Source organism: Camelus bactrianus, chromosome 8 (genome assembly GCF_048773025.1).
Source record: "Camelus bactrianus isolate YW-2024 breed Bactrian camel chromosome 8, ASM4877302v1, whole genome shotgun sequence".
NCBI lineage: Eukaryota > Metazoa > Chordata > Mammalia > Artiodactyla > Camelidae > Camelus > Camelus bactrianus.
This window is the reverse complement of record NC_133546.1, coordinates 56,006,232-56,027,690: the sequence shown is the minus strand read 5'-3', so window position 1 is coordinate 56,027,690 and position 21,459 is coordinate 56,006,232.

Here is a 21,459-nt window from a genome sequence, read left to right as displayed (position 1 = left end):
CAGACTATAAAGTAAAGGGCCTTTTCTTAAAAGGGGACTGATAGGGAGAGTCAGAAGCAAGAATTCTACACTTAATAAAAGTCAAATAAGTGAATGTTTATTCACAGAGCTACAAGACTTCTTTCTTCAAAGATTACCTTTAGGATAGTCAGGTAAAGCTTTCTCTGGATAATCTGAAAAGCCTAAGAGGAAAGACATAAATGCACCTATATTAGGATTAGTTTATCCAACCAGATCACCTTACAGTAAAGTCCAAAGATGAGAATCAAGACAGCAAAGATCTTATACTTAGCTCTGTCAAAGATTTAGAAGAAAATCAGAGATAAACAAGTGTACGTAGAAACGCTTTAACATGAAAGCTAAACACCAGGATGGAGATATATTAAGCCAACTTGGAGAAATAAGAAACTAAGGATTGGGAAAATAAAATCATTAATATTCTAAGAAAGAAAAGAGTAGGTATTATAAATTTGAAAAAAGAGCAGGAAGCTATAAAAGAGAAAGAATAAAGAAAGATTTTTCTGGAAATTAAAAAAGATGTTAGCCTGAAAGAAAAACACACGAGAACATAAAGAAGTAGTGAGGCTACTTTCCTGAAAATACAAAAAGGAAAAGATGTAAGAGATAAGATAGAAATTATAAGAAATACAGAGAATCACCCTAGAAGGTCCAACATATACATTCACGTAGTTTCAAAAAAAAAATGGAAGTGAGAAAAGAAGAAATTAATAAAATATTCAAGAAAAGCTTTCAGTTTCCAAATTGAAAGATCCAACATTGTGCCAACAAAATAGATGAAAACAGACCCAAGCCAAGATACATTATTATAAGGAGCCAAATGGAAATTCTACAATGTCCTTGGCATGTGATGGAGTAGTGTGTATACAAAGTTCTTTGAATTTCTCAGAGTAACCTTGAAAGCTAGGAGATAGTGGAGCAATACAGCAGGATAATGTCAATGAGACAAAATTGGCAAAATTTTGCTGGACACATGACCAACATCTTCAATAAATCAATGCTATGAGGGTGGGGATAGAGGAGAACTGTTAGCTATCAAAACAAACTTAAGAGAAATATCAACAAAATACAATGTATGAATCATGGGGGCCTTTTTGCTTGGATGTATATTCTCATTACCCACCTTAAAAGAAAAATAAAGATAGTGGGAAGACTAAACATGACCTATTTATGAAATATATATTAAAGAAATGTTTAATTTGCTGGTTGTATCATTGCTATTGTGGTTATAGTTTAAAAAATAGATCTTATCTGGTATAGATACATTACATTCTGAAATATCTCCAGTTGACATTATAATCTGAGGGATTTGCTTTAAATTTTCCTGTACTCATCATTCCCCTTGCAAAATAAAATAAAATATGAAGAAGTATTAGTTGATGAAACAACTGTAGCAGAAAGTTGATGGGTGCTAAAGCTGAATGAAGGGCACAGGGAGATCACGGCATTATCTTCAATGCTTTTGTGTGTGTCTGAAAATGTCTATAATAAATTATTTAAGTTCTAAAGAAATACCAAGCTAAATAATCAAGCGAGAAAAAGATAAAATACAGACATTTTTAGAAATATAAGATCTCAAAAAATTTACCTCCCATATATATGCGTCCTGAAAACTATTAGAGGAGATGGTGCTACAAAATGAGAGAATAAAGCAAAACACAGAATACCTGGGCAAAGGACATTAAAAAAAATCAACACAGAAGGGACATAAAGAGAATCCCTTAGGATTATTATATAAGTTTGTGCTTCTGGTGAGTGTTCAGACCAACAGAAAACACACACATGCAAACACACCTATTTTTCCCATTTGACCTCATAATCATGTGATCCCAGATTTTACTCTACTTTTTTGGCCTCTACTAAATTGCATTAAGGCAGAGTTTTAAGATGGACCCAAGAACACTATTAGTGTCTCTAGAAAGTAGATGCATATGAAATCACAAAGCTCTTATAAACTGCAGGGAGTGTCCTTCCAGGCACAGACTACACTGTTTCTTATACCCAAGAAGCAGAGTCATGGTCTTCCCTCTAAATGTTAAGGAAAGCAGCCTCTACACTCCCCAAGGTGAGCTTCTTGAGAATAGGTCAAGTATTACTAGAGGTGGCTTGCCAATTCTCCTATATTAAGGAACAAAAAAATCACCATTAGATTAAACCATGTTAGCACAAAAAGCCAAAATCTCCCAGTGACTCAAAGTGATATCCATCAAACTAAATTGTGATGTGCTAAATTTAAAACCACATTCTTCTCTGTATTTGAGTAGTTTTACATGAGAACTTTTAACAATGCTTTACATTCTTTATTGGGCATTATGTTTGTCAAAGTTCTAATTTATAAGAAATGGATATTATCCCTGAGATATATACAAAAAGCAAGTGTATTGAAAGAAATCATGATGAGAGTCCCAGGCTCAGGAAAATGGGCACACACCTAAGAAGGTTATCTGTTTGGAACTGCTTGTCCAAATTACACCCCCAATCTTGCCCAGAGAGAGCACTGTTATCATGGCCATTGGACACTAGCATCTTCAGATCTCCCTCCAGCATGGCTGGCACTGATGCTAGTCACCTCCCTAACTAACTTGCCGTCTTAATTAAAGATCTTTGGTATCACAACGCAGCCTCTGAAGCCAAAAGAGTACTTTGCAGGTCCTAGTTTTTATGTCATTAGCTCCAATTCAAAATGAGAGTGACTGATGGGCCAAGCATGGGTTACATACATATACTTTGGCTGCAAAGAAGTTTGATAAAGCCTTCAAACAAGATTGAAAAAAAAAAAAAAAAGACTTGAAATGAATTTAGAAAAATTTTCAAATATTGCACAACCAAAAATTTACAGATTTGTACCCTGAGAATTTTGCAACTAATGTGTATAGGTACGTATCTTTTTTATTTTTGAGATTCAAGATCTTATGAATCAGTAATGATTTAGGTCTATCAATGCCAACTTTTTCAATAAAGGGAGAATAATTTAGAATAAAAGATGTAGTCTTAGTGGCTCAAAGTACATTTCATAATAAGTACTGTTAAATGAGTGTCAGAAGTTAAGGGAGTAGGGTAATTAAGATTATACTTTTTTAAATGAATAACATTCTCATGCTTAGCCAGCACCATAAACATTCTCTCCTTCACTTCTCTCCTTCAGTGAAGCATTGGCTTCAGATCTTTGCAAGCTAAACAGTGGACAAAAGATCAAAAGAGATGTACAATACACCATGCATACACAGTTAAACACTAAATCAACTACCTGAGCACCGTATACTGCATCAAATTCTGCAGGCTGACCCAAGGTTAAGCAACCGGATGTCTCATTTCTGCTTGCCCCCTACAGAACCAGTTTACCTTTGGTAAGGAACATACCCTTTTATGTGAGTTCATAAGAAACATATTTATGAGAGTTTTAGCTCTCATAGGTCCTTAAAATATTAGATTAAAAATAGAATAATTAAAAAATTCAATCCAGAAAGGTTAAATAAATTAAATGAAGATTTTGCACAACCAGGTACCAGAGCTACTTCAGAATGTAACCCCCAATTTGTCAATCACATGCTGGGGAACTCTGCGCTCTTTCCTTGCAATAGGAGCCATGAAGGAATTTTCAAATTTTCTTTTTCCCTTAGACTGTGGCTTAAGTCACATCTGGTGGTAGTACATAATGTATGTATTATTCTGTTTAAGCTTAAATAAGCAATGTTGTGTTCAAGTATAAGCATTTATTTATATTTCATGTAGGAAAAAGAATTATAATGCAGTATATTAGTGATGTAAATAGTTATTTATCAAAGACAAAAATAGGATTTTCTACTATTCTAAGAAAGTTAGTAACAAAAAATATGTATTTAAAATATCAATAAGCTAGAAATAAGAAATTATTTTAGAAATTTTTAAAATAATAGCCAAATTATATTGAAGTCTATAAGACACGTTAATACTTTTATTATTTCATATGTTATATTGGAGGTTACTGAATCATGTAAGTTGTAGTTCATCTTTTAGTTTCTGATTTGTATTAGTTTGTAAAAGGATTTTACATTTGCATTTAAATAGGAAGGAAATGTGATAAAGATTTCAATTAAAAGGCTGTCTGTCTGGGTTAATTCATTTTTAATAGGAACAGTAAATATTTTTCCATTGATATAGCTCTTACCGCAAGATCATTTCATTGTTCTTTTTTATCTAGTTTATGTCAGGTGCTGCTTAATAAAGAACACTATAATGTCAGCCCCTGCTATTTAAGAGGCATTTCTCATTTCTTCATTAATTTCTGAGAAACTAAGCAGATTTCTGAATAGTACTTGAGAAAACTAATGACAACAGGCCACTGCATTAGTTCAAAAAATTTTTAACACATATATATGCATACAAAATATGTATATTAATGTGTATTCAAACAAGTGTATACATAAACCTGTACACATATGGAATAGATTTCCATTCTAAAGTCATTGATGCTAGCTTTGATGAGAAGGGAAAAAAAAACCCAAAACTTATCTTGAAAGTTTGGCTAAGTCTTCAGAGTCTCATCAACTTTACAGGGAGAGGCTGTATTCTCTATAAAATGAATGACCATCCTTTAATTAGTCTTCATATGTATTATCTGCTTTTAAGGTAGAGGGAGGTTCTATAATGGCAATACCAATCCTAGTTTGAAGTCCTATAAACTTTTTCTACTTCAGTTCTTTGAAATTTGGTCACTTATCTGTTGTTTGGTTTTATGGGTTTTTGCTTGTTGGTATGGCCTTACATTCTAAATAAATTCAGTTAATTATGTGGGACTACTTAAAATATTCTATCTTAAAAAATGCTTTACACATGTTTACCATATTTCAAGATGTTTGTTTTTTATTTTGTGGCTGAAATATCTAACTTGCAATATGTTTCTTTACTTACCTAGTTTCTAAGAAAATAGCTGTCTCATTATTTTCAAAAACCCTAAAACTGCAGTGGACATCATTGTTGGGAGAAAGGAATATAGGCATTTAAGTAAAGAATTGAAACATTTTATTAGTATATTCTGGCTTCCCACTAGCAAAACATCACACTAGTGAGTAAATGGATTAAGTTTCCTGTAATGCCAGCCAGGAGATAGCTTGACAGTTGTGTTTTTCATTCTCAGGTGTCTAGTTAAGAAAAACACAGGGGTCCAATTCAACCTTTAGAAACGTTATCTTTTGACTAGAAAGATTACTGCTTTGAGATGCAATGGGATTTTCCACAGCAAACTTAGCAGAGGATTAAGCTTTTCATTACTCTCTGAATGAAGAATGGACTGAATAAGTGGTGTAAACAGAGAATATTTCTAGAAAAAAAAGTCTGTATAAATTATGATTTATTTCTCGTTTCTACAAAAAAAAATCATAAAGAAATAAAGTGGCAATTGGATTAGAGAAAGGTCCATATTATCTTGAGAAATTGCTTCTATCCCCCCAAAATATTTAGAGGATTTCAAGTGTTAAAATAGATTCTATTTTATCTCAACTTATTTTTAGCTGTTTTATTCAATTTTTTTGTTATCATTAGAATCTATTTTCCCCACAGTATGTCTGTACTTTTAGGCAGCCTCTAAATTGACTTTTTCATGGTTGATTTTTTTTTCCCCAGCCATATTTAACCACTGATCACAGCTGAATTGTTTAGATTGACTGTGGAGTAATTCAAATCAGATAAGATGGCTGAGCTCACCAAACAAACCATGCCATGGTTCAGTAATTGTGTTCATATAACTACAGCCTAATCCACTGCAGTAAGTTAGACATGTTAGGAACACAAACTCTAAGAGCATCCCATAAAACAGTTTAAAGCTTTAGTTTATTAGAAATTATTTTCTTAGATTTTTAACTCCAATTTAGCTGTGTGAATCATTAACAGATTTCTTTCCAGAACTAGTAAATTTTAAAAAAATGAAGATAATTTGAAATAGTAAAGGAATGAGTCAAATTCAGCATCAACAATTTCAAACACCTTTGTTTAGTTTAGGTAAAAGCCTTGCTCAACTGAAGAATCTCCAGGACTTTTCACAAATTCCATTTAATATTTACCAGCGTCTCTGCAAAGCCAAAAAAGTAGTTCTTCCTGGAAAATTCCAAATTTAAGAAAAAGTTTTTCCATCATTTCTGCCGGAACCTAAAATTCTGAAAATTTAAAAATTGTTCACATGCACATACACATACGATATTATAAGAGCAAAAGTATGCACTAAGCCTTAATACTATTTAAAATGAATGTATACAAATAATCTATATTAAAAACAAATCCACATTCACAATTTGTCATGGAATTCATACAAAGTGTAGTTTTGTTTATGTGATTTAAGCTACATTTCCTATCTCTCTGCAAATGTAAAAGGCCTATGACAGCACATTTAACATCTATCATTTTAAGGGATATTTCTAGACACTTCAGATAAACAGCCAAAAAACCATCAAGCAAGTTTATTTTTGGTGAAAATCAATAAGTTATTTAAATGAATGTATTCAACTGGTTATTTTGTTAATAGTTAAAAATGAGAAATTATTCATATAGTTTTATAGTTATTATCTGGAACACTATCCATTTACATTTTTTTAACCTTATAATTTTATAATTGCTTAAAAATGGCACTTTTTGTCAAAAACAATCTTAACTTTTCAAACTGCAATAAAGCTACCTGGTTATTTCCTAGCAATCATTAGCTATTGAGTATAGTTGAGACATTTTAAAACTATTTAAAACAAAAAACATATTTATTTTTCTATCCTATGTTCAGATCAACAATTGCTCAAGTAAATCTACCATTTGGGGATTCTGTTGGCTTTATCACTAATAAATATTATTATTTTTATTAGCATTACTGAAGAATCATACATAACCCAAAGCATTTTGAAAGAGCTACTGCTGCTAGAAGGGTCAATGATAAATGGCTTGTGGCAAATTATAGATTTTTTCAGATTTAGTGAGAAGATTCCAAGTTATTTATTATGTCATGAAGCAAATAAATATGTAATATCAATTTTATTACTTTTTATTTTCTCATCTTAAAGTTTTCTTTGAAGAGAGGCAAATGGTGTAGCAAATTTGGAACATCTTTAGTTATGTTAAAAGATTTTTTTCTTTTGGAACTTGTTTTTTCTCTTACTAAGAATTGCTTTCTCATTACATCTCAATTGAGACCAAAGATTTTTCCTATATAACCATAAGAAAATATACATTTGAAATTACTTTTTTAAAGAAACGATTTTTTCATTAATGGTTTATAAAAATTATTTTTAAGTTTTTCTGAATTTTTACTTTCTATTTTTTTAGGCAGAGGTTATTCATGTTAAGCACTGATTAATAGCAATTATACAGAATGAAAGAAAAATATCCTTTTAGTAGACTTTTTTAAGTTTCTGAATGTTTACATATTGAACAATAATTTTGTTACCTCATATGAGATGTATAATGAAATAGTGTCACTTTGATACAGTGAGACACTGACAAACCTTGTTAGAATTTGTAGCCTAAGGTGGGAAAATTAAAGTATTGATAAAAGTTAATTTGAAATTTAAAAACATAAATTGTAATGTGTACAGATAGATACATACATACACACACATGAAATTAAGTTGTCATTGAGCCCAATGGGAAGACTGATTGACTTACTTCTTGAACACCTCTTTCTGTGAAATTACTTGTAAGAAGCCACATTTTACTAGAGTTTTATAGATTTCAAATTATTTTTTTCTGTAATTCAGAAATTACTGCAAATCCATAAAGTTTGTTTGGTCTCCATTTTATACATGATGAAACTAAGTCCAGAAAGTTAACTGACATTCATACCCAAAAGTATACCATTAATTAGTAGTGGATTCAAACTCAGATTTTCCAATTCTCAGGTTGTTACTTTATCAAGAAATAATAAAAAATTATACAAGTCCATTAACATTTATAGTGTTTATTTATATAAAACCGTATTTATGAATATAAATACACAGGTATCTAAACACAATATTAACCTCTATTGTATGAGTTTAATTCATACTAACGGATAAACAGATAACAAACTAAGAGTCTAAAATGCAACAAAAATATAAAGAAAAATATGGAAATTGAAGCCAAAATAATTCATACCAATACACAATGCTTATCATGACTTTGTTGTAGTATAATGAAAATTTTCAAAATTATGCTAACAGCCAGTATGACCCTGGTCTTTAAGATTTCAGTGTGATCCTTGCCTAAACTTTAAGTGACATTATCAGTCAAAGGTCATTTATATTTGGTTTAATCCTAGTCAAACTACATCATACTAGATATTTTAAATTTCTAAGCTCTTATTAATATACTCTAAAACTACAAATGTCTTTACAAATAGGATTAAGGAATGGAATCTACCCTTGCTGCTTTGAAAGTAGAGTTAAGCATAGGCATGTATCTCTGGAACAGATGTAGAAATATTAAACAGAGCTGTTGATGAATCTCATTTTACAACAACCTCCATATTATAAATAACTATGAAAAAAAGTTATCTTTAATGCTTATAAACACAGACCAATAAGGATGTGGTCACTTTAAATTGATCAGAGTTATATTTCATGAATTTCAAATTCTTTAAAGCACAAAGTTGCACTTTTTTGTTTTACTTAAAGGCATCTGTGTTTATTTCCATTAAATTAGAACGTTAGTGATATCGAATCCTGCTAAATATTCAGAAGGTACAGATTTAAGGCAATGACTGACTTCAGTTTAGCAAGTAACTTAACATTTATAGCAGTTAGGAGGGTTGAGGATGAAACATTTTTTAAAAGAAACTCAATTTATATCTGAAACTGACAGCTAGAATAGAAACATAGGAAAAATAAATTGAGGACTACTATGTTGAGTTATTATACAATAAAAAATATAAGCATCTAGTGAGAATAATAGAAGCCAAAATGAGTTAAAATATAAGTCTTCTACATGTATAAAAATGACTACACTTTATACACTTAAGATCTATATGTTGTCTTGGCTGCAACCAATATCACTTGCTTATAGAAATAATGGCCTTTTTTGATATTTTATTGTAAATATTATGAATCAAGTTTCTTGTACCATATAATGTCTGATTCTCTATACATCATGTAATCATGCTCTCCTAAAATATAAATTTATAAATGAAACGATAAAATATTAAAATACTGATCAATTTTGTTAAAAAATGCTTCTTAAATTTATTCTTATATATAATATAAATACAGATCCATAAATATATAAAAGAATTCTGATAATAATCTGGAGATTCCTTAATTTTTTACTTTTTAAAGTTTCCATATTTTGAACATATACTACTCTTTAAGTGAAACAAAAAAACTAAGTCTACATCTCTAATACATGAATATTTATTTAATACTGATTTAGTTATTAATGCATACTGCTGTATTAATAAATTGAACAGAAAGAGAAGTGAAGTAAGCATGTTGGAATAAAACAATTGGAAATAAAATTTTAATATTGTCATCCTGCTCCCTAGGGATCACCCTGCACACCTACTGAGAAGTGCAGAACCACCTACTCCGGAGACCTCTGGTCTACAGCAAACGTGTGTGAGTTTCCTAACATCAAGGTATAACTCAAGCGGAACCTGCATCAAGACCAAAGTGGTCTACTCTGGGGAATAATAGCCTAAAGTGTTATTAGGTCTCTGAAAAGAAAACGTAACTCTCCTTCACCCTCTAAGAGGGAAGTGTTGTACTGACTTTTAAGGTAGATACAGTGTATTCTCTAGTGACCTGTAAATGCAGCCACCATTCTCCATTCCAGTCATCTCATTCTGTGGAGCAATCACATTTTTAATTGTTAGTATAAAAACAACACTTGGGTCAATGCACCACAAAATAAGAATAACTCCCTGAACATAAGTATTTCCCTTAATGCGATACAAGAGCTTTTGGCTAAAAAGTAAAAATTTTCAATTGTACATTTTGATTTCTTTGGCTACACAATGTTTTCTCTATTAGGTTAGATTCATTTTGAAGTCCTAGCCAAAGTTTGAGTCCCACTTGTTAAGGCACCCTGAGGGTAAATTCCTAATTAAAATAAACATTATAAGATCATAAAGTCATCTCAGATTTCCACTGAGTAGCTCAGTGCATATTTTCTCTGTGTCCTAAGCAGTGTTTTTGAACTTTAATACACATATGATTGTGATTCAGTATTCTCATTTTCTAACAAGATCCCTGATGACATACATATTGTTGGACAATAAATCACGGTTTGAGTAAGAAAGTCCTAAGCAATGTTTACCAGCAGCTGTTGCATCTGTTCAGTAGGGGACTATGTAGACACATGTAACTGCCATGGTGTTTATTATTCAGTAAAGGTAGAAATGGTAGAATTAACATAAGGATTAATGTCTCATCACAAAATTTAGAAATTGATGAAGTGTGGATCCCAGTCTTAATAAAATCTTATTAGAAATTGATCGAATTAATATCTACAATAGGGGTGAAGAGAAATGAGATGATTTTAATGAACGCCCATTGTAGTATAATATAATATGTCTATGACTTTTATTTATTTATTTAGTTTTTGGGTAATTTGAATCATCAAAAGTAATAGGTTAGACCTACTTTTTCAAAACAGTGAGTACATAAGTTATCAAGGAAATTAATGAATTTTGGCAACTTCTTATAGAATATTAGCTTCTCTATTACTAGTCTAGGAAGTGATCAATACATTTTTAAACAGAATTGACTTAATCATCTTACTTCACTAATTGTGCATATTGCTTAGTTTTATTTTCAGTTTGAATCAGATGAGGATCTCTACAGCTGTTAGAGATGTTTACCTATTTATAATTAGAACAATATTCAGAAGTCAGGAATTATTTATTAACTATCTTCTATAACAGAGGTTGGCAAATTATGGTCCATTGACCCATTCCAGCCTGCAGCCTGAAGTTTGCTTTTATAACAAAGTTACTGGGATAAAGCCTTTTTTTTTTTTTTTTTTTTTTAACATTTTGTCTATGATTGCTTTCCCACAATAACAGAGCTGAGTCATTACAAAAGAGATTATCGGGCTTGCAAAACCTAAAATATTTACCTATCTGACCCTTCACAAAAAAGGTTTACTGATCTTTGTTCCAAACTCAATTAAAACATTACCAAATAATAAAATATACCTTTCTATGAACTAGTTTAAAACACTCCCCACGTATGAGAAAACAATCCTAGAGATAACAATATGTGTAATTACAACATTCATTTAGTGTAAGGTCATATTCTAAGTCCCTATGCAAATTCGTGGTCCTTGAGGATTATACCCTGTTATTATGTATTTCATTTTTGATCAGATCATGTTTTTTCTTGCCCTTTTATGGGTTTGCTGAAAAAGATGACTAACCATTTCAAACACCTGTCATATTAAACAAGAGGTGAAGCACTTTAAGTACTAAAGAACATGATTCAACAGGACCACTACAGGTGTCACCCAGGAGAAAATGTATTTTGTGGTAATATCCGCAGCATTTCAGTGTTTCATCTGACAGAATAAGCCCATTGGTTGTAGTTTCAAAGGAACTTATGGGCTGAAACTTTCGTGCTGAGATAACAGAAAGTAAAGTCCTTGACTCCAATAGTTGCTCTGTTTGGTCTACTGTGTAATTTGTGCCAAGATAGAAGGCCTAGCATAGAAAACAATGCCTGGGAACTAAGATCTAGACTAATAGGAAACGCTTTAGCAGCCATACACCAACATTAACATTTAGCACACATATTAGGCATAGTATGGAATTAGTACCATACAACAGCTATTATAATTATGTTATGTCCCCATGTTTTCAGTTTCCTTATGTGTACAAATGTAAGTCCAAACTAGGGCAGTTACTGGTAGCTCTAAATATAAGAACTTTGTGGAAAGCTTTAAAATAACATTGATACCCTTGACCCACTTGCAACTAATTAAATCAGAAAAAGTTGGGTAGTTTTAATATGAGCTAGGGCTTAGAATTTTCAGGCTAAATTATAAATTGTGTCCAACTTTTCAGAAGTGATGCCAAACATGTGATAACATTGCTCCTCTGATTTCTCTCTGATGCCGAGGGCAAACAATGGCAGGAGTTAGGCAGTAAGAAAAGTCTCAGAGGTGCCCAATACCCTTTGCCTTTGGTTTTAACACAGATAGACAAGTAACACACACATTATGGTTACATCAAATAGAACATTGGGGCAGAGGTTATATGAGCAATTTCACAGACACGTTTGTTCAGCAGAATGAGTGTAAGTGGGTATTTTGCTTTGTTTTCAACATTTAAACTGGTAGATTTTATTTTTTAAAAATCCAGATTTCCAATTTCTCTTGAAAAATCTGCTAACACCAGATCTGAATTTCCACATGACAAGAGTTGTCAGGATCGGGGCAGCAGCTGCTCCTTTTAAAAGGGACATAAACTGTCTGATTCAACACAGTTTCCATTATTGCCCTTCACTCTCATGACATTGCAATAAAGTGTCAGTTGCCATTTATTGTTGTACTCATTCTGCTGCTCTTTTCATAGTTTTGAAGTAGTATTTCTATCTATGTCACTGTTGAAAGAGGAAAGACAAAAGATAGCCCATAGACTGCAGTTTTCAAGAAAAATGGGAATAAACATATTTATTTGTGGCCCATCTTATTCTTGTACATTACTTACTAGTGTATGATAGGTATTTGAATTCATGATTCAGTCTAGGGCAAAATACATATTCTTGTTCTTTCTCTCTCACTGAGACATTTTCCAATATGTCTTTGCTCTAGGATTAATGGTTTTCCCTAATGACAAATTCAGAGTAGTAATACCCACCATATATTTAAGATGGAGAACTCCAAACTGTCTTAAGACTTTGTGTGTGCACATACTCATTTGTGCTGGGCATTTGTAAGAAGCCTTAGAAATACTATGTCTTTACTCAAGTCATCTCATTCAGTATTAAAAATTAGGTACTATTGCGTCACCCTTTTAATCATATGGAAAATAAGGGTCAAAGGAAAAGTAATTAGCTCAAGGTCATGTAGTTATCACCTTAGGTAACCTGAAGTAGTACTGTGGGTCATGCCACTTCACATTCTCTTGAACTCTGTTGGCCTCATAATTTGAGAAGCTAAGATGTTTCACCAAGTTTGAACAGATGGATTAGTCTCAAAATTGATGTGCTATTGCTTGGAGTCAATATGTTCAAATCAATATGTTAAAAATCCTTCTCTTTACTCTAAACTTAAGCACTCATGTGTTTACTATTTTCCAAGTTAGTAGTTTTCTGGTTACCATGCGGAGGCCAGGATCACTTCTGAACACTTGGGACTCACAGTCTGCCTTTGAACCTCAGTGGTACTTCTGCCTTCTTTTGAGACACTTAAGGTACTACATTATCTTCATAATTACTTTGTCTTCTTGCACATAATTTTAAGAGTAAATTTCCTGAAGACATATTTTTATTATTTTTTATGCCTGCTACGCCTTTCATAGTGTCTTGAAGAGTACTGAATTGAATTGAATATTGAATCTGCTTAACAATAGTAGTTAGAGGAAAAATGTGAGCTCTCTGAAGGCTAATCAGTAGAGTGAAAAATATGAGCTGGTGGTGAGAGGACTCTCATTTATAAGCTGACAGCAGTGAAGGCCCCCTTGTTTGTTCCATTTTGGTTCCTGCACATTTTTCCCAATTAGAAATGAGATTGCCTGAACCACTTCAGGTACTATGGTCTAAGCGGCTTTGATGAGACAATGCAAATTTTCCAAGAGATAAGATTCTAACTAAGATTTGAGCTCAGTAGAAGAATGAGAAGAAAGCTCTGGTTATTGATACAGTTTCCAATGGAGATCACCATGTTTGCTTTACAAAATGGCAATGAGTAACTGTGAATTTTAAAATTCAGTTACATCTCATTCTTTGATAGGTTTCAGAAAACACTCTTCAGCCTGCTGTATTACAAAGTCTTTATTTTGTAAGCATATTAGTTGGCTTCAGTCTTCCAACAGCAGGAAAACAAATGTTTCTAGTTCAAGTCTTAAACTCCATACATAATAGCAAGAGCAGGGACATTTATCTCCACTTGAGGGATTTACCTTGCCCTGGGGTTATATAAAAAGTATCTAAATGCTGCTCACAATATCCTTAGCAAGAGTAAAGTGAAACAACTATTTGATGGAGGATAGGGTGGGAGAAGACACTATTTGAATTATTGTCTCATCCCTAGGTCATAACCAGACTTGGAATTCTGGCTGCAGAATGTGTATGCAGCATGGCTTTGTGCTATGATCTCTAGCAAGTTTCTAAAAACTTGTAATCTGTCCATGAGAATCTTTTCCTGAGGCTCAGAATTAAGAACATCTCATAAAGGGAAATGGTTGCAAGGTGGTGTCGCTCTTATTTGACTCACTTCTAAACATTTGGTATTGTAGCCCATAGGAGTCTACCTTCTAGAGAGCATGCATTTGGGGTTTGCTTTTGTAATCTCACTTTAGATCCCTCAGGCTCTCAGCGTGCTGGCAATCCCCTGTAAGACGGTATCAGCAGGGAACAAAATAAAGTAAATCGGATTGTATCTGACAGAGCTCCTTAAATAAGTTGTTCAACTGATGAGACAGGTAGGAAGCCTTCTCAGGCTTCGAATTAATGATTAATTCAAATGACCTAAACTAGTTGATGTGGACTTTTGCCTCATTATTCTCCTGAAGAACAGTCAAAAATGCATTTTGGAGAAAGAAGTATTTTGTGAAAGTTTAAACATCCGAAGTCCTATTTTATGGAATAAGTCTACCTAAAGGCAGTTGTTTTCAAAATTAAGTGCACAGGAGAATATCCAGTGTTCTTATTCTATCATGCTGATTTCCTGGGTTCCACCATGGAGATTCTGATTCTGTAGTTTCTGGGCTGGAATCTGGGAAATTGGATTTTTAACAAGCACTTCAGGTATTTATGTTGCAGATAATTTAGGGTTAGGTGGTAATAAGAGTGAACTTCAAGAAATGATGAAAATGTGGTCTCTAATTGAGCCTTTCCCTTACTTATCTATATAGATTAATTTTTGGTCAGAGAGTTGGGGCCTGTCCAGAATGTTCTAAACATTGTTTTCAAGCAGGTATAAAATTTTTCTTACTCCCTCTAAAAAATTATCTGTTAAAGTGCTCTCTCAAATCATACTTTAGGAAGCTTGTAAACCTATTTTTAATTTAAAAAATAGATTTTAAAAGTCTAAATCATACTTAGATTTAGATTTAGTAGTAAATCATAAATATAAGTCCAGTTTGTCCTTCCTAAATTTTGCCTTTCTAAACTTATCTAAGATTCTTGGACATTTGCAGTATTTTAACAGAAAATAAATTATGAATAAAATGTAATATCCTGAAATGTACTTTAATAAGGAATGTATTCCAAATCCTACTGTATATGCCATATAGATTCCCACATTATTTAAAATTTTGGACTTCAATAACTAATATTTTTCTATTCCTGACTTCACTGATACTGACTTGGTATCACTCCTTATAACTTTCTTTTGTTGTATGTTGGTACTTTATCTGTCTGCTCTGTATTAAACATGATGGGGTCTTAATGCTCAAAACTAACAATATCCCTTTGAGAAAATCCCACATTTCTAAATATCAAATAATTATAACTCTAATTTCAATGCTGAATCATATGAACATAGTAATATGTACTCATATAATTTTAAAACAAAAATTCAATGATTTGGGGGAAAAAGTTTTAATTTTTCAAATATTCAGGTTATCTATTTTTAAAATTTTTTTAATTAAAGTTAAAAAATGTAAGAGAAGGAGAAGTGGAATTATCCATTAAGTTAACAGCTGTGATAGCTTTTTAAATGTATCAAGTTGGCTAGGCTATTGTCCCTAATAATTCAAATGCACATTACTTGGGTATTGCTGTAAAGGGACTTTTCAGATTCTATTATGTTCTCTAATCAGTTTATTCTTCATGAGATGAATTATTCTAGATAATCTGGTGGGCCTGCCTCAATCAGCTTGAAGGCCTTGAAAGCAAGGCTGTGGCTTTCCTGAGACAAAAGAACTTCTACCTGTGGATAATACCTTTGGTCTATGCTAGTACAGTGCTATACTATTCATGAACTTCCCTCCCGACTGCATGCTCTACTGATTTTGGATTTGTTTAGCCAGCCCCCACAATTGCATAAGGCAATTCCTTGCAGTAAATCTCAGAATTTAAACCTTAATATAAATATCTGTCACTATGTGCATGTGTATGTGTATGCCTGTATGTGTACAGAGCAGTATTGTTATTATAGTAGTAGAAAAAAAGTCTTTAAAAATTTTAGTACCATTGAGCAATACAGAGTGGCTCTACTGGAACAATAGGTCAAGATCAATACCTATAAATAGGGCCCTTTACATATATTTTAATTCATTTGTTAATGTACATTATTATTTTTCTAATCACGATAATTCTAGGATAAACTCTATTCAGAATGCTTATTGTTTTAGAGTCAATAAGACTCTAAATGAATAGAAAAATTAATTAATAATTGGATGTATCCCTTTTCCCACAGAAAAGTGGGAAAGTCCTATGGTATTCTACTACAATGATAGCAGCAGCATTTATGGTAAGGTTCATCTGTGAATATTAATTTCTGTTTCTGATTGAACCACAGTTAATCATACTACCTTTAAAAATCTAGCTTCCAAACTAGTATCATTTAGTAACCAGTTTTGAGGAAAAACAAAACTATTATGGTTAAATTTTTTAAATGGATAAAAATGGCATTACAATGATCCTTGTATATGTAAGTACCTCAGCTATAGAGAATGATGTATTTTCTGTAATTCATAATCTTGCTGGTGGTATGACTTCACAGGAAGTAACTGTTAGTACTGTTTAACCTAAAGTAATTTATGAAAAAACATATTATTTCACTGATTAGACTAACTACATTTTCCGTCTTTTAACTCAAGAAATATTTTTACTATACAGATCCTAGATACTTGCAAAGTATCCTTATAAGATACACCCTTTTTTTTTCTTGGTAAGGTCCTTCTTACTTTGTGTATTTACATAGGGGTATAATTGCCACACGATGTGCACATTAGAAAAAGGGAGTTTGCCACAGAGAAACGATTTATCCTATTTTGAAATTTAAAACTTTATACTTCCTAGTAATATCTAGAATGTCCTTATAATCATTTAACACTGATGTGCCCATCAAAGTGCAGATATCCCAAGAGGAAGCACAGATAATATTTTCCAACTGCAATGTGGCATAAGAAATATTTTTATTATAACAATCACTGCAAATAAAAGTGTTGCTATAATACAAGCTCAGCAAAAGAACCTTAATTTGCTGGATACTATTTTGCTAGACAACAAAATTGCTTTAGTTTATTTACTAGCGGAACAATGTGTCATTTGCTTGGTAGCTTACACCTTTAGCTGCACTAGCATAGTTGCTTCATGACAAGTCAAAAACAGGTCAAATGTTTATAGTTCTGTAAAAGTGAGGAAGCATTTACAAACATACACAAATAAAAAACCATAAAACAAAGTATAGGGGCATGTATAAGGGATACAGGAACCAAGGAATCATTCTGAAAGAGCTCTCAGTCGTCAAAGTTGTAATAATTACAGGCAATACAATAAATAATGAGAATATAAGATTATAATCTAAAGAACCAAAAAAGTATCCATGAGTCCATACTGATATAAATATTTAAATAAATAAATGAGGATGAAGGGACACATCTTTCTTACAGAAGAATTTCAAAGAATAAATGTACAAGGAATAAAGGATATAGAAAACACCATTAGCATAGCACAGCAATAGTTGCTGTAGACAAGATTAATACAGTAAACTTTAAGCTGTAATGGGAAGGGAAAATAGAAACTTTACAGGAAGAAGCTCAGCAGATACCACCACAACCAAATCATCAAAGGCAACATAGTCAGTAAACGATACAAATATCATGTATCCTGTGGTATGATGTAAGGAGAAAAGTATTTCACCTTTGTGAAAATTTCCCTGCAAATCCATAACCATTTTAAGCATGTGAAAACATCAGATAAATTCCAATTGAGGGAGATTCTACAAACTGATTAGTACCCTACAAAGTGTCAAAGCCATGGAACAAACTGAGAGTTAGGAACTGTTACAAACTAGAAGAGACCAAGGAAGCATGATAACTAAAAGAAATGTGGTATCTTGCTTTAGAATTGGGACCATAAAAATACATTAGTAGAAAGCTTTGCAAAATCCAAATAAAGTCTGTAGTTTAGTTAATAGTATTGAACCAATATTAGTATTTTCTTTTGGAAAGTGTAGTATGGTATGCTAGATATTAACACTGGGCGGGGTGTGGGGGGAAGGAAAATGGCCAAGGGAGGACAAGTAGGACCATGAGATTTAGTTTCATGGATTAGATCACTGAGAGATTTGCTCTACAAATATTGGTTATGCTGTTTCTACTGTTGTTGCTAATTATTGTTCTTGTCGATTTTATCAGTGTTTAAAATGCTGATGCACACTTAACATCCTGCACATTTACAAATTAGATGATTCTATATCAAAAGAAGACTGGAGCATCTCTAATAAGCACAATGGAATTGTGTGAGATTGTCACCCAATACAAAGATAGTGATACACACTGGAAACCTGATAATCTGCCTATGTTTTTGCATCCGTCCTTCCATTTATCCATATAGGAAATAAAGAAGGGTTGTCAAAGGACCTTCTACATGCAGCAGCATTTGGCAAGGGGGTATTAAAATCAGGTATTCTAATTCACTAAAACCAGTTCTAACCAGCTAAAGCTGAATAACACCCATGAATTTGAATTGACATGTCTTATGCTGATAATGACCATAAACCTTGAATAATACTGCTATGCCAGACTCATTGGACCTCACTGAAGATTCTTTCCAGACCAATGACAATTGACTTTGTATTAACCAATCACCCATGGATATACACATTTTTTCTGCCTTATCTATTGTACATACATATTAGCATGATCACAATGAACTCCCCCTTTTCAGCACATAAAAAGATAGTCTATTAATTTTTTCACCAATACGTCCTCTTGTCCAAGAAACAAAAATTTAGAGCATATTTTTTGATCAATATAGAGGTGTGCATTGATCAACGTATCACTTTTTAAAAATAATATAGATTGTGGATAAGATACAGTTATAAATATATACCAAATAGTAGTATATTACACATTGATTTAAGAATTTCGGTGACTATTTTTCCTTTTGCTAATTTGCAGTTCCTTTTGAACAGTATTTCTAGTATTTTATCTTTAAGTTTGTATTTTAAAAGAAACATTTCTTTTTTTCCAGTTTCTTAATATCATCAATAAATATTTAAAATTTAATATATTTTTACTCCTTAATTAGCTACATGACTCATTGACAGTTTATATTGAGGGCCATACAAACCACAGGAATCTGCCTCTTTTCTCATTTATGCCTGTGTTCATTTTCAAAGTCATATACATTAAGACTTTAGTGAAACAATGGATATGATAGCACCCATTCAAACTACTTGATGAGATATTATTTTTCTGTTGCTCATAAATTAAAATAAATTATCAAATTAAAGCCAAAAGATGAACTGAGAAACAGACAAATCAGCAATTGTCAGAGGTTGAATTACCTCCCTCTCAATGACTTAGAGAACAACTAGAAAGAAAATCAGTAAAAATATAGGTCTTGAACAATGCTATCAACCAACTTGCCTTAAGTGAAATTTCAGAGTATTTCACCCAACAATAGTAGAATATGCATTCTTTTAAAAAGCAAATACATTATTCTCCAGGATAGACCATATACCAATATGTAAACCAAGTCTAAATACATTTTAAGTGATTGAAAAATCAACACAAATCAATAGAGAATATCAATAAAGCCAAAAATTGTCTTTTCAAAATATGAACAAAATACATAAACACTTAGCTTGATTTTTCAAGAAAAAAAGGTGAAGATGCAAACTAGCACAGAAACAGAAGTGTACAGGACATCACTATAGACATTGCACAAGTTAAAAGGATTACTAGGGACTAATAAAAAACAACTTTATCCTAACAAATTAGAAAGCTTAAATGAAATGGGCAAATATCTAAAAATTCAAAATTACTATAATTGACCCAAGAATAAGTAAAAAAAATCAATGGACTTATAACCAGTAAAGAAATTGTATTAGTAATTAAATGTTCCGACAGAGAAAGGGCTAGGCCCCGATGTTTCACTAGTGATTTTTATTAAATATTTAAAGAAGTAACACCAAGTCTACATAAGCTTTTAAAGTTAGCAAAATATAGAAGGACAGAACACTTACAAATTTCTACAAAGTATCACACTGATAATAAAGCCAAATAAACTAGAGAATTATATCCCTAATAAACAAGGACACAATGAAATATTAGCAAACTGAACCCCATAACCATATAAAATCAATTATATACTATTCACTAGTGAATTTATAAAATGGGTATACAATTTGAATAGACACTTCCATAAAATAAAATATGAAAGAATGCTCAACATCATTAATCATTTGGGAAATGTAAATTATAATTACAATGAAATACCATTACATATCCTCTAGAATGATTATGGTCACATGGACTGTCAATACCATGTGTTGTCAATGAGGCAAAGAAAGCAGTATCCTTACACATTGCTGGTGTGAATGTAAAGTGATAAGCCATTTTGCGGAAAAATTTTTAAATAAATATATACTTACTATATGAACCATTTACCTAAGAAAGCTGGAATTACATAACAACACAAAGACTCATCTGTTTATCTTCCTACCAACATTATTCAGAATAGTTGAAATTAGAATCGATCCAAAAGAACAAGAACTGGTCAATGGATAAACAGGTATGGTATATAATGGAATACTTTTCAGAAATAAAAAGGGATAATGTATCCTACAAAATTCACAAACCTCAAAAATATTATGTTAAGTGAAAGATGCCAAAGGAATAAAAGTACATAATTTATGAATAAATTTATATGAAATTTCTAGACAAAGCAAAACCATTTGGCATTAAGCAGAACTGGAGATGGGAACAGATTCTGAGACAGGATGAGAATGGCAGCTGACTGCCACTGGTATGAGGGAACTATGAGGAATGACAAAAATGTGCTGGAACTCTCTCCTGATGATCACTGCAGTACTCTTTTACACTAAACAGTAGAGTTAAAATAGGTGAATTTATGTTAGTATATTATGCTTCAATAAAGCAGTTAAAAATGGCAAAATTTAAACAATGCATCAACAAAAATATACACATGGCAAATATATACCTAGTATTCAGCATATTCATCATTTGAGTAAAACAAATACAAAACCACAATAAGCAGTTTGCTCACAGTTTGCAAAAACTTGGAAGCAATCAATATGCCCTCAGGAAGTGAATGAATAAACAAAACAGTGGTACATCCATTCAATGGAATATTATTCAGTGGGAAAAAAGACCTGCCA